The 13,390-nt window shown below is 46.0% G+C and overlaps 1 long non-coding RNA gene across 1 annotated transcript; it reads right to left on the bottom strand.

Moving 5' to 3' along the window:
• Positions 1-3,724: 3,724 nt before the first annotated feature.
• On the bottom strand, positions 3,725-4,544 carry LOC122214912. The gene is made up of 3 exons (XR_006200151.1): positions 4,429-4,544; positions 3,973-4,039; positions 3,725-3,807 (listed from the first exon to the last, which is right to left on the bottom strand). It is a non-coding gene; the product is annotated as an uncharacterized LOC122214912 (long non-coding RNA).
• Positions 4,545-13,390: the final 8,846 nt, after the last annotated feature.

Here is a 13,390-nt window from a genome sequence, read left to right as displayed (position 1 = left end):
GTAGGCTGTTCCCTCTAGTCTCTATGTATACTATTCTCCATTGGTAGCCACTAGCCCCATGTGACGGTTGAGCCCTTGCATAAGAGCAACAAAACTTCTTATTTGATTTCATTTAAGTTTACTTAAGTTTAAATTTCAATAGCCACATGGGGTCAGTGACTACTGGACTGGACAGCATGCCTCCAGAATGCTGAGGACCTGAAAGAGAAGGAAAGCTCGAGACATTCGCCTAGAATTCAGAGGAAAGACAGATTTTTAAAAATAGTGATGAGATCAAAGAGGACAGATCCAGGGGAAATCCTACGAGGATAGAAGGGGAAGAGAGAGGAGAGACAAAACTAAAGAAGAAAAGAACAAACTTTTTAGTCTGAAGAAACGGCTTTGTTAGTTGGATCGACTCACCACACGGATATTATCAAAAAATAATGAAAGACGGCAATGTTGAGACACAGCCCGATGAAGTTATTTTGAATTTGAAGGCGAAAATAAGTTTTGCTAGAAGCATCCATGCCTGAGAATAAATAGATTATTTGGAGAACAAGCACCAGAATGATCTCAGATCTTTTGGAGGACTCTGAATGTTTTAGGCAATGGTTATCATGTTTTGAGGAAGAAAACTCTTTACTTAGTTAAGATGGGTGTGGCTGTTTAAGAGCAAAAGGAAGCCATTTTCAGAAAGACAGACCCGAAGAAAGTCAATACTCTCTTAAAAGGAAAATTCTCATGTGAGTAACCTGGTAGAGAAGAGTCAATACAGCAAAACTAAACCAAACGAAGCACCATGAATGGGAAATCCTGGTGATAAAGAATTGGAAGAGAGCAACGACAACTATTAAACTACAGAGTTTAGTAGAAATAACTCTAGTTACTATGGCTATAATGTAATGTCCGTGCAAAAATAAGGCAATGAATAATGTAAAACTGTTTTGTTAACTTAAAAATCTTAAGATTACATCAATCAGACTTGGAAAGGAGTGAGAAGAAAAGAAAGTAAACTTGTCCAGACTGTCTCAAACGTGTACACGTTTGATGTGGACTTATTTAGGTCACAAGACACCGTTTCTCCAGCGCAATATTTTACGATATGCTCCTGATTGCAGCTTCCTCCACACGCAAGCCTTTTATGCCAATCATCTGGTGGTGTCAGAGGCACCTTTTCAGGAGATAGCAGTACAGGCGGCAGCTTTCTCCTTGAATTCGGGGATTTTTATTCTAGAAGGTCTCTGTCCTTTCATCATATGTTTCTGGTTTCTAGTGACCCTTGCCACACCCTCATAAACTGAAGCATTCTGACTTTATGAGGCCCTTCAGTAGCAATTATATGGCTTTGATCACTTCTTATGCCCAACACTAATTGATCAGTTGAATTCTAAAATTATATATATTTTCATATGTCTTCAGGGGAAAGTTAAAATAGGAAGTGAGTTTCACTTATGAATGGGTGGGCCACTCAATGGATAAAGAAAGCCCACAGGTCATGTAAATAGAGAGGAGACCTCAAACTTTGTCTAACCCAAAGATGGAAGGAAAAGAAATTTTAACCATAGCAGATTTATCATGGTATAAGGTGGGTGTCGGGTACAGCTTTGCAATTTTATTTATCTCATTTTTCAGCTTTTCCAACAGAAACAGAAAGCAAGCATTCAAAGAAAATGCAAGTAGATGTATATCAGTCATTACAATAAATGCAAATGGTTTAAATTCTTTTATTAAAAGATAAATTGAGTTAAAGAATAATCTAACTTTGTGCAGCTTAAAGTTCACTGGCAAACATTAAAAATGAAAGTATTCAAGGGGCACCTGGGTGGCTCCGTCGGTTGAGTGTCTGACTTCAGCTCAGGTCATGATCTCAAGGTTCGTGAGTTCGAGCCCCGCACTGGGCTCTGTGCTGACTGCCTGGAGCCTGGAGCTGCTTCGGATTCTGTGTCTCCCTCTCTCTCTGCCCCTCTCCCACTCATGCTCTATCTCTCTCTCAAAAATAAATACACATTTAAAAAATTAAAAGAAAAAAACCTAAAAGTATTAGAAAAGCTATTCCAGGCATAAGCAAATAAATAGAAAGCAGAGGTGGAGAATTAATATCACCTAAAGTATAATTTAAAGCACAGTAAGGTAAATAGGATAAAGAGTAGTTTACGTTGATAAAATGTATTACCCTAAATGATGATGTAATAGTCTCCATTCATTATGTTTCATATATATTATTATCAAATGATGTGAAGAAAAATGCTGAAAAAGAAATTGGGAAATTCTAAATATAATTACATGGAAGACGAACCAAAACACTTGTATTCTTTCATAGATCATGAAGTCAAAAATCTGTATATGAGATTTTGTATTAAAATTTATTAGGCTGAATATATGAATACTTAACATTAGCTTCCATAGTAAGGAAAAAATTCTTTCCAGTATCCATGGAAATTTACTAATGTCTGCCATATTCTTGGCCATAAAGAAATCCTCAATAAATGCTAATGAGTAGAAATTAAACAGCTCATATTGTCTAACCAGAGTACAATGAATTCTAGAAATTGAAAGCATAGGTTTAAATAAAAACCACTTGGAAATCGTGGGTAAAGAAAAATCTCTCTTGTCAACCATATGAATATTAAAAACTAACATTAACTATTTAGAAAATAATGGACCTAGTGCATATCAAATCTCATGTGATAGGGTCAGAACTATAGCGGGCAACACAGCATTGGTATTCAATAATGAAGAATTAAAGCAAAGTATCCAACTGGAGAAGTTATCTAAAGAGTAGCGAAATCAGCATAAAAATAGCACAAGAAAAGAAATGAAAAAAATTCTGAAAAAGCAAATCCAAGAAACAAAAACTTTTTTAGATGGTATAAGCCTAATTAAGAGGAGTCAAATGCGGGGACACCTGGGTGGCTCAGCTGGTTGAGTGTCCGACTTCAGCTCAGGTCGTGATCTCACGGTTCTTGAGTTCAAGCTCTGCATCAGGCTCTGCGCTGACAGTGGGGAGGCTGCTTGGGATTGTCTCCCTCTCCCTCTCTCTGTGCCCCTCCCCTGCCTGCACTCGCTCTCTCAAAAATAAATAAACATTTACGAAGAGTCCAACACAAACATATGAAAGCATGACTGTTTATAACATAGGGCAGCTACACGTGGATTTTTTTTTTTAATTTTTTTTTAACGTTTATTTATTTTTGAGACAGAGAGAGACAGAGCATGAACAGGGGAGGGGCAGAGAGAGAGGGAGACACAGAATCTGAAACAGGCTCCAGGCTCTGAGCGGTCAGCACAGAGCCCGACGCGGAGCTCGAACTCACGGACCTTGAGATCATGACCTGAGCCGAAGTCGGATGCTTAACCGACCGAGCCACCCAGGTGCCCCCTACATGTGGATTTTTAAAAGAGAATACTCTGTGCAGTTTCTGCATAAATTTTAAAATCTTATTTAAAATAATAAAGGGGGGCGGGGATAGGAAGAGCGATAATGACAGAGGAACGGACACGTATCCAGTAGCAAGATAAAAACTGTTTTCAAAGTGAGGCCCTGGGCCAAGAACGGATCATGGGTGAGGTCTTTCGAGCTCATTGTGGTGTCGCGATTAATCTCTTGAAGTGTGAGTTCTTTTTAGATGTGAAACTTGAGCTAGGCTTGGCAGAAAGTAGCCTCTCGGTAAGTACCCGTTGAATGAATGAACCCATCAGTGGAGACCCACCACGATAAACTTTATTTCAAAAACAGGTGCTGGACAGCTGCTGTCAGTCTTTGTACCCATGGCATTGTGCTTTCTTAGAGGTGCCTCCTTCCTTCGTTCATGCGATTCCTTCTGCCTGTACGGAAGGCAGAGGGTTAAGTTCTGCTTGTCGGGCGTGACTGAGTTCAGGCATCACTTCTTCCAAAAGGGCCTCTCTCCCACCCGCCCCCCCAGGCCCAGCCAGGTGTTCTACATTCTCACAGGGCTCACTGTATTATACAGACACTTTTTGTGCACCTACCTATTTCTCCCACAAGACGGTACATTTCCTGGAACACCGTGACTACGTTCTCTTCATCTCCAAATTCCTGGCATCAAAGATGAAATCGGGAAGTTTGGAAGGATTAAAAAAATGTTGAACTGTACTAACACGATGGGCCCAATTTGTCCCGACAAGCACCCCCGTTCTACTGTGTTTTGTAAAATTCTGTATACAAAGAGAAACTGCATTTATGATGGGACAGTAATCGTGCTCTTCATTTTTATTAACTGTTTCTCTTCCTCTTCCACCCCTCCTCCAGATTCCTCCCTCAGTTCCTATGGAATCTTGCGGCCCCGTCCTTCAGGTTTTCTTTGTTCAACATTCAACCCGGCGATGTTTAGTTAAGTATTCACTATGTCCCATGCGGGATGAAAATACTCATGGTCCTGGCCCCATGGAGCTCATCTTTTCTCTGAAAAGAGACATCACACTCACCTCCCTGGGCTCAATGTTGCTTGGTGTCTTGAAACAGCTGCCAGAGCTGCTGGCTCCAGAAATGGGAAGGGAAACTTCTTTTCTTAGACTTAATAAGATTGGATCACTGCACACCATCTATCAGATCCGCTGCTAGGAAGCAGAAATATGGAAATGAGATGAGGTAGTCAAGTGCCATGGCCTCAGGAGGCTTCCATTCTCCCGGGAGAAACAGACGTGAAATTAGTAAACAGGTTAATAAAGAAGGTAGTTTCCAAACTGTGAAACATACAAAAGGCGGAAAGAGCATAAAAGGGATCCGACTGCAATCTGCTTTTTTTACAATGGCTCACGGCGGCAACAGTTTGCCCGGGGGTAAATACTTACTTTTCAGACCTCCAGACTGGAGAAGAGTTGGCAAGCATGATTGGTGACCTCTAGCATTTTTTAAAAATTTAAAACAAAAAAAAAAAATTTACTTCGGAGTAATTTTAGACATACTGAAAAATAGCAAAGACAAAGGGCAGAGGATTGCCGTCTGCCCGTTGCTCAATTTCCCCTCAGGTTAACATCTCGCATAAACGCGGTTTCTTGTGTCAAGGAAACTAACATTGGTATATTACTAGTAACTAAACTCTCCGCTTCATTTGGATGTCACCCGCTTTTCCACTGTTGTCCATTTTTCCGTTCCAAGATCCAATCAGGGATACCGCATTGCATTTAGTCTGGCTTCTTTTGGATCCTCCGTGGATTTATTTAGCACACATACAGAGCAGGCACAGAGGCAAAGTGCTGCTTGCGTAGGTAGTGTGCATGTGCACAGAAGATCAAAGAAATCCTTAGGAAACTGGGGAGCCATCCCTGCCCCAGTCACTGATGTCAGCCAAACCTTTTGCATTTTTCAACGCATCTCCTGTGGGCATGTGGGACAGATTCTGCATTCCCACAGAAGCCTCTCTCCAAATTAAATACTTTAAACATAACGAGACCTGGGATGCAACATTTCTAAATTACCTATGAGGGCCTGTAAACATCAGATTGCTTTTTTTTATTTTATTTAATTGCCCTTTTAAATTTTTAATTCATAGACAGGGCTGGGGTGGTGGTGGGGAGCGGGGGGGGGGGGGGGGGTCATGCAGGAGGTGTAGAGGCCGACTCCAGAACTGTTTCCTGTCTGTCAAATGGACAGCCCGCCCAGAAAGATTAACCCAGATTCCCCCAAAGAAATCTGTGTCAAATTGATGCTGAGCTGGTCTGGCATCTGAGGAGAATCTTGACATGACAAGATTAACCCTCTCGGTGCCCTGGGGCTCTGGGAGAAAGACTTCCAAAGGTTTACCGGTGCATAGCTCAGTCCAAGGCAAAATAGCACGGAGTTCTCTGCATCGGGCGTGTGGCTCAGGAGGGAGTCGGAATGAACGATGGGGAGGTGTTATTACTCAGGGGGATTTCCCACCTGATTGCGCGGGATTTGTCACTGACATTTTATCACACTGTGTGCTCGCTGTGAGTTTGCCGTGGAGGAAAGCTCCGGCCGCCTGGCTGCTGACGTTGAGGTCCACGGCAGCCGGCTCCGACACCCACCCGCCACCAGAGGAGCCATCCAGTGTCCCGGATCCTCGGCCCTGGAGGAGGCATTTATTGGATGCTAACGAACCTCGTTCCCTCCTGGACTTTCTGAGTCTTGCTTTATGCCCCTGGGAGCGTTTTTCCCTCCAGCGAGTGACCTCCTCTCATTCTTACAGAGCAAGTAAGATCTTCCTCTGGTTCTTAATTGGTAACTGACTCCCTCTTCTCCACGCCGTCTGGGCTGGCTTGCCTTCTTAGGGTTTCTCCAGAAGCAAAATCAATGCTATCAACTGTTTGCTACTAAACAGTTCCTCCGGAAGATGTGAGACAGACAGACACACGGAGAACGTGGCCGAGGGCCCGGGATTCACTAGGTTTTGGCTGCCGAACCAAAGTTCTCACGTGGCCCCCTTTTACGGCAAGGTGGGGGCTGAAAGTCCAGGATGCGGGCCCCAGATCTCGGCCAGGAAAAGCTCTAGGACCGCGTTCTGACGTTGCAGCGACAAATGCAGTCCCGGCTCAGGCCACTCCACTGAGCTTTGTTTGTTTGAGTCAGATTTATGGTTTGTGCGGAGACGGAATGGCCTTCAGCCACATACTCATTTGTCAGTCTACATATGTGATAAAATCTCTCTGCCGGTTCCTGCCAAGCAGAGAGTGGATGGCGAAATCAGTTTTGAGCCGAACATCAGGCTTTAGGAAAAATCTGGCATCTTTAGCCGTCATCGCAATTGTGATTTGCATTTCGGGAATTCACTATTAAGAATATCGTCCATGAAGAGGAGCATATGGGATTGCCCTGCATTCCAAACTGGGCACCCATGGACCATATCTGAGCTCTGTATACATTTACTTTGGCCAGACACGGTGAACATGAATGGCTTTGGATGGGGCACATATTCCCCAGAAGGCCTGTCTCTGCCTCTCTCCGTGGTCTTAATGCCCAGTTGGCTTCATATATCGCCCTCACGTGTAGTGGGTTGAGTAGTGGCTCCCCAAAAGATATGTGGAGGTCTTACCTCCTGGAACTTGTATAGGAAACCTTATTGGGAAAGTGGGCTTTTGCAGAGGTCATTGAGTTCAGGATCTGAGATGAGGCCATCTAGATTCAGTGTAGGCCCCAAATCTGATGGCAGGTGTCTTCAGAGAAAGGCCGAGGGGATTGGAGACACAGACCCTCAGAGAAGAAGTCCTTGTAAAGATGGAGACAGCGGCTGGAGGGACACGGCCACCCCAAGCCAAGGAAGGCCTGGGGCCAGCGGAAGCTGGACGAGGCAAGGAAGGATGGTCCCCTGGAGACTTTGGAGGGGATTTTAGATTCCTGCCCTCCAGAACCGTGAGAGAATAAATTGCTGGTGTTTCAAGTCACGAAGTTTGTGCTAATTTATGATGGCGGCCGTAGGAGAGTAATACATCCCTCTTGTCATAACACATCCTGTGCTTTTGTTTGTTTTTAGTGTCTGTGTGTTTGTATACGTGTCTGTGTGTCTCTGAATGTTTGTATACGTGTGTGTGTGCGTGTGTGTGTATGTGTGTGTGTGCAGGATCCGTGTACGTGTTTAAGGGCCTTTGAAACTCACTCAACTGCAGGGCATTATCCTCCTGTTTTCTCACCTCCTCTGCCTGTCTCGCTGTGGCCTTTCCTAAATCCTCGTGGCGTCTATAGTTTTTGTCCATCTGGCACCCTTCTCCCTTCTTCTGGTGACAGCAGCCACCACTCGGACACAGGGGGACACGGGATCGCGGCCGCGTCCATCACAGTCCTTGACACGCCCACAACCCTAGTGATCCTTTCAAAGCCAAAAGGTGGTTCGTCGTCTCAGTCATCCCCTGGACGTTTCCAACCAGATGGGAGGGACCCTCTCCTCTCCAGCCACGGAGCTGTTGGTTTGCGAACGCAGAGATGCTCACTGACATATGAAGGAGTCTGTCGGGCGGGGGGAGAAAAGCAAGTGGCAGATAGGCGGAGAGACACGGAAATGAGTGATAGGGAGAGGCAGCTTTTTGTTGTCGTTGCTACGTTATTTCACACTGGGTTTCGCTGGTCCCTTGCAACTGAAAATCCCCTAATTACTATATCCTCTTTTCCATCCCCATTCCAAATATCTGGGTGCACCAGTTTTCCTTCTTTGGCCCCCTTTTTGCCTCAACCAGAGAAATTGAAGGAATATCTCTCCCTGGGTGACTTTTTTTAATGTTAATTTATTTTTGAGATAGAGAAAGAGAGAAAGGTCACGAGCAGGGGAGGGGCAGAGGCAGAGGGAGACACAGAATCCGAAGCAGGCTCCAGGCTCTGAGCCATCAGCACAGAGCCCGACGCGGGGCTCAGACCCACCAATGGTGAGATCATGACCCGAGCCGAAGTCCGACACTTAACCGACTGAGCCCCCAGGCGCCCTTCCCGGATGATTTTGTTCTGGATCTCACCTCTGAGCTTCACATCCACATGCATCAGCCTACCGCCTGCCCCCTTCTAACTAAACATGAGCAAAACTGAATGTGTCCTGTCTTCCTCCCCATTGTGCATATTGCCTCTCTTGGCAAATGGTGCCATCAGCTACAATTTCAATTTTTTTCTTCACTACCGCTTTGCCCACATCCACTTTTGCCCTATACATTTCAAATTGTCTTTCAAGCCTCAACTCAAAACTCCTCTGCTCCAAGAGCTTCCGCTTACCACACTCTCCCATTCTGGTACAAGTGCTACTCCGCAACGTTTGCACAGAATGTGTGTATTTCTGTCTTAAATTCACGTAACTGGTTTTCTAGGTGCGGGGGAGTGTTTCCCTGCTGGAAAAGACTAGCGAAAGTCTCTATTTCTGAGAATTCATGGGCGTATTATGTTGTCGTGCCCACCTCTTGCCTCGAGTAATGAATTCATTCAACCACAAAGGCTTTTTGAGTATGACTACACAGCCCATGCTCTGCTAGCGATTGTGGGTGCAGTGGTGAGCAAAACCAGACACGATTTTTATCCTCTTGCGGTTTATCTTCTATAGTAGGGGTGGCAGGCCATCCAGAGATACACCGTCCAGATTCTTCCAAGGAAGGAGAGGAGTGTAGTCAGCAGAGAACCTCGGGCTGAGGGTGTGCCTCAGCCTCAGAGAGCTGCCTCGTCCAAGGTCATGCCCTTCCCAGGAAGCCTGCCCCCAGACCCAACACTCTTTGTTCCGGAGCTCCCTGCAGGATGGGCAGAGGTTTTATGGGGCCTGCATCACAATTTGACTTCTTGCTCTGACCAGACTTGCCTCCTCCCCCTCCCTCCTACTGGTGCTGGTCTTGACTCCATAATAAACATCTGGTACTCCAAACCCATCTTAGCATCTGTGTTCGGAGCATCCAGCCTGAGCAATGGGTGAGAGAGTGGTCAAAACAATGGATTATATAAAGACATGTGAAATTGTTATGGTTGCTCCCAAGGAAAGTTCACTGGAGTCTTGCTCCCAGATCTGTCCTTGACAATCATGCTTGTATCTCCCACCTGGATGGTTGTCTAAATGTGGGACTTAACGCCTTCCTTTTGTCTGCACACTTCTTTGAAAAGTTTGCCCACGATTTCTTCCGCCTGGGGCTCAGCCTCCACCTCTGTCCCGGGTGCTCTTTGATTCTGTGGCGTTGACCCTGTGCATTATTACGCAGGGCAGAATCACTTTTCCCACCTCCAGTTTCCTTCTTCAGCCCTTTATGACCTCGTCTCCTCTCGCGGTTCCACAGCTGTGCCCCTTTGAAGAAAATGCATCGAACATTTGCTGCATGTAAATTCTAATGCCTCCATGACAAAGGCGCTGTCCCTGCAGGCCCATAGAGATAAGAGGTAACAGTCCCGTCTACTCTTAACCACATTACTCTTAACCACATCACCCTTTGCTCTACATGGGTCCAGCAAGACTTTCGAGGTGATGCTTTGAGGTGGGTTGGTTCCTTTAGTAATATCCATTTCCTACAGGGCATCTTTTGCTAGCCTGGGGTGAGTTCCCTGAAGGTAGGAGCGGTGCTCAGTCGCCTCTGTAACACCTACACGTGGCACGAAGCCTGAAGCAGAGAAGGGGCTCCATGGATGCTGATGATAAGCAGATGAGGGAATAAATGGATGAAGAACTGTGTGAGTCCCAGGACCACCAATGGAGACACAGCCGGGGATCCTTATAGCCATGGCCTGGGTCCCGGTCCAGATGGCAGGGGTCAGGGCACGAGACACTCAGAGAAAGTCTCAGAGTCTGACCCTTATCGCCTAGTCTTCTGATGGTGCCCTTTGGTGCCATTCACGGCCGACAGCCCAGAGTCACCCTCTTCCTCAGGGATCTTTTTTGCCCACCTCATCATCTCCGTGCAGACTAACGTTCCAAAAACATTCAGCCACTCATTCGCTCATCGGTTCCTTAACAAACGCTTATGAAGCTTAAACATCGCTAAGAAGTTCAGGGATGTTGTGCCTTTGTTTACGTTTTGTCCTTTACGCAAAATACCCTCACCCTGAATACTGCCTACAGATAGTCATTTCCAAGGACATGGGTGTTGACATTTGGTAGATCCAGGTTAAACCTCTGAGTCTACCACTTACGAGCTGGGTGACCTTGAGCAAATCACTTAACCTATCTGAACCGCAAACTTCTCATCTGTAAAGGGTGGTGCCATGAATGACAACTATTTCACCAGGGGATTAAATCTGGCCATGGGTTTAAACACATATCAGGTGCCTGGTAGCAAGTGTGTGTGGGGGGGTCAGGTTTCTGGGCCCACAGAGTGAGCACCTCCTTCAATTTTGCATCCTAGACACCTCTCTTGCTTCACCCTGGACCAGACCCTGCCTGGCACGTAATAGTTGCCCGTAAGTATCAATTTTCTTCCTTTGTTCATTAAGGACCACTGGGTTCCTCTCTGTTCTGTTTCCTCCAGCAAGAATAATTATTACAACTTCTATTATTATGAGTCTAGACCAAGGATCGACAAACTGGGCCACGGGGCCAAGTCCAGCCCACCGCCCGGCTGTGTAAGGGAGTTTTGATTGGAACACAGCTATGTCCACTCACCTACGTGTTTTCTGTGACTGCTTTTGTGTGACAACAGCGTTGAGTAGTTGCAACAGAGACAATAAGGCTCCCAAAGCCTAAAACATTGACTCTCTAGCTCGTTACAGAAAAAATAATTGCCAACCCAGATCTACAGTAACCCCTTCAAAAGCAAGAACCCCCCTTCTCCCTTTATCCTGTTTCCTTCCTTTACTTAACACCTCAACTCACTGAACAGACACCCTGTCAGTGTTTGTTGAGTCATGAAGTTTGCTGCTTTGTGCTGTGTACCATTATGGTCCCCAGGTTTCTGGGCCTAGCCCTGACCACAGACGCTTCTTTCATTCTGTTCAAGCACCTGTAAAATTGCTTAAATTGAACCTCCTTTGGGATACATTTATCCTCCTTTGCTCCTCTGCCTTTTCTATTTTAAAGGTCGGCATGGGCTTCCAGTCTATCAAGCACCCAGGTCGAGTCACGGGCCTTGTTTTTGAGACGCTGCCTACGGACTTTGCTTGAGTCAGTACTTTTAAGCCACGATTAGGATGCAACAAAGCCCCCTTTGCTCCCCTAATGCAGGAGGTGATGCGGTGAGATCAACAGGAGAGCAGAAATAAGAGAGGCGTTCTCATTGTGGTCACTGATGCACACCTTTCGTGCTTCCTTCGCAGGAATCGCTCCAGTGCTTCCTATTTCTTTTTTTTTTTTTAACATTTATTCATTTTTGAAAGGCAGAGAGAGACAGAGCATGAATGGGGGAGGGGCAGAGAGAGAGGGAGACACAGAATCCGAAGCAGGCTCCACGCTCTGAGCTGTCAGCACAGAGGCCGACGCGGGGCTCGAACTCACGAACTGCGAGATCATGACCTGAGCCGAAGTCGGCCACTTAACCGACGGAGCCACCCAGGCTCCCCTTGCGCTTCCTATCGCAAGGTGTGATACAAATCTCACTGACTCTCTAAAGCCTTGTGCTGTGGCTTATATTGTAAGGCAGAATTTGTCTACACTGAGCTTTGTATAACCTGCAGGGTTGAGCTTGGCTCTAGGTTGACTGTGGTCATCACAGGGTTTCATCAGTCCTGTTTGGAGAATCCGCGAAGTCACGGGCCACGGAGCTGGGCGCTTTTGGATTACTTCTTGCATGATATTGACTTGCCGCACTTTGCTGGGAATTCACAAAAATGTCACAAAACCGAATCGGTCTAAGTAGGCATCCCCTTATGAGGGCGAGGGAAAATCTAAACATTTCCTTCCTTTCCTGGTCTTCCTTAGGTCTTTTACAATTCTGTTTGTGTTTGCTAAGTATTAAGTGATTTGATAAAACCGAGAAGAGCGGGATTCATACGACAGGGTCCGAGAGCCTCTTTCCTTGTGTCTGGGACTGCTGGTAGACATTCACTTCTTCGGTTGGAGACAGGAACAGCAATTTGTCACTCGACCATGTTTCAGGAAGCCTGTGACCCAACAAACAAGATGAACTAAACCTGGGTCCGGGGGATTAAAGCGATTGGAAGTAACCTGTAAGTCACCTGCCATTACTCTCGTAACTCAACTCATATTCATTCAATTTGTCACCGAATCTCGTCGAGAACCTCAGATTCTCTAGCCACGTGTTTTTCAGTGTGGTCTGTGAATGGCATCATCTGGAGAACGTGTTGAACAAGCAGATTCCAGGGACCCGCTCCTCGCGAATCAGAATCCTGAGGTGGAGGGAGGGGAAAGATGCTGGAGGAGCAGTAGAATTCTGCAGGTTAAACAAGATGTGCAGGTGATCCTTCTACTCCTGTTTGAGACCCAGAGATGAGGGAGACACACTCTCTTTGATCGGTCACAGTACAATATCTAAAGACGACATGCGTAGAATGCGATAGTCCGAGACCCTGCGAGATGGTGGGAAAGGACAGAAGCCGGACTACGGGGACAGTTCATTGCTTGTCTTACAACGGTCGGCTGAATGGGCCGAAGGTCCATGTAGACAAGACCGTGTAGACAAGGTCCGTGGGATGTTGAGAGCGCTTGAAGTGGCATGAGTTCCGTGGCCCCTCACTGAAGAGACTGGATCACGCTTCACAAGAGACCTTCGAGAGTTTACGCAAGAAGGAAAACTGAGCCCCTGGACACCTCTCTCTTACACTGAAGACAGTAACTTACGCCAGCCTTCGCCAGACTTTCGTTTTACCTTAAATGGGCCCAGTGACTCTCTGGAAGCTGCAAACGGGTGCTTACGTGCATGAGACAATGTTTTGCCCCTCAGGAGCTTTCATTTTGGCTGCATAAAGAAACTAATTGCAACTTAGAGACTTAAAAAAAAATTTTTTTAATGTTTATTTATTTTTGAGAGAGAGAGACAGAGCACAAGTCGGGGAGGGGCAGAGAGAGAGGGAGACACAGAGTCCGCAGCCGGT

The sequence above is a fragment of the Panthera leo genome, chromosome A3 (genome assembly GCF_018350215.1).
Source record: "Panthera leo isolate Ple1 chromosome A3, P.leo_Ple1_pat1.1, whole genome shotgun sequence".
In the NCBI taxonomy this organism is placed as follows: domain Eukaryota; kingdom Metazoa; phylum Chordata; class Mammalia; order Carnivora; family Felidae; genus Panthera; species Panthera leo.
The sequence above is the reverse complement of the archived record's forward strand: the minus strand, read 5'-3'. Positions and strand labels throughout refer to the sequence as shown.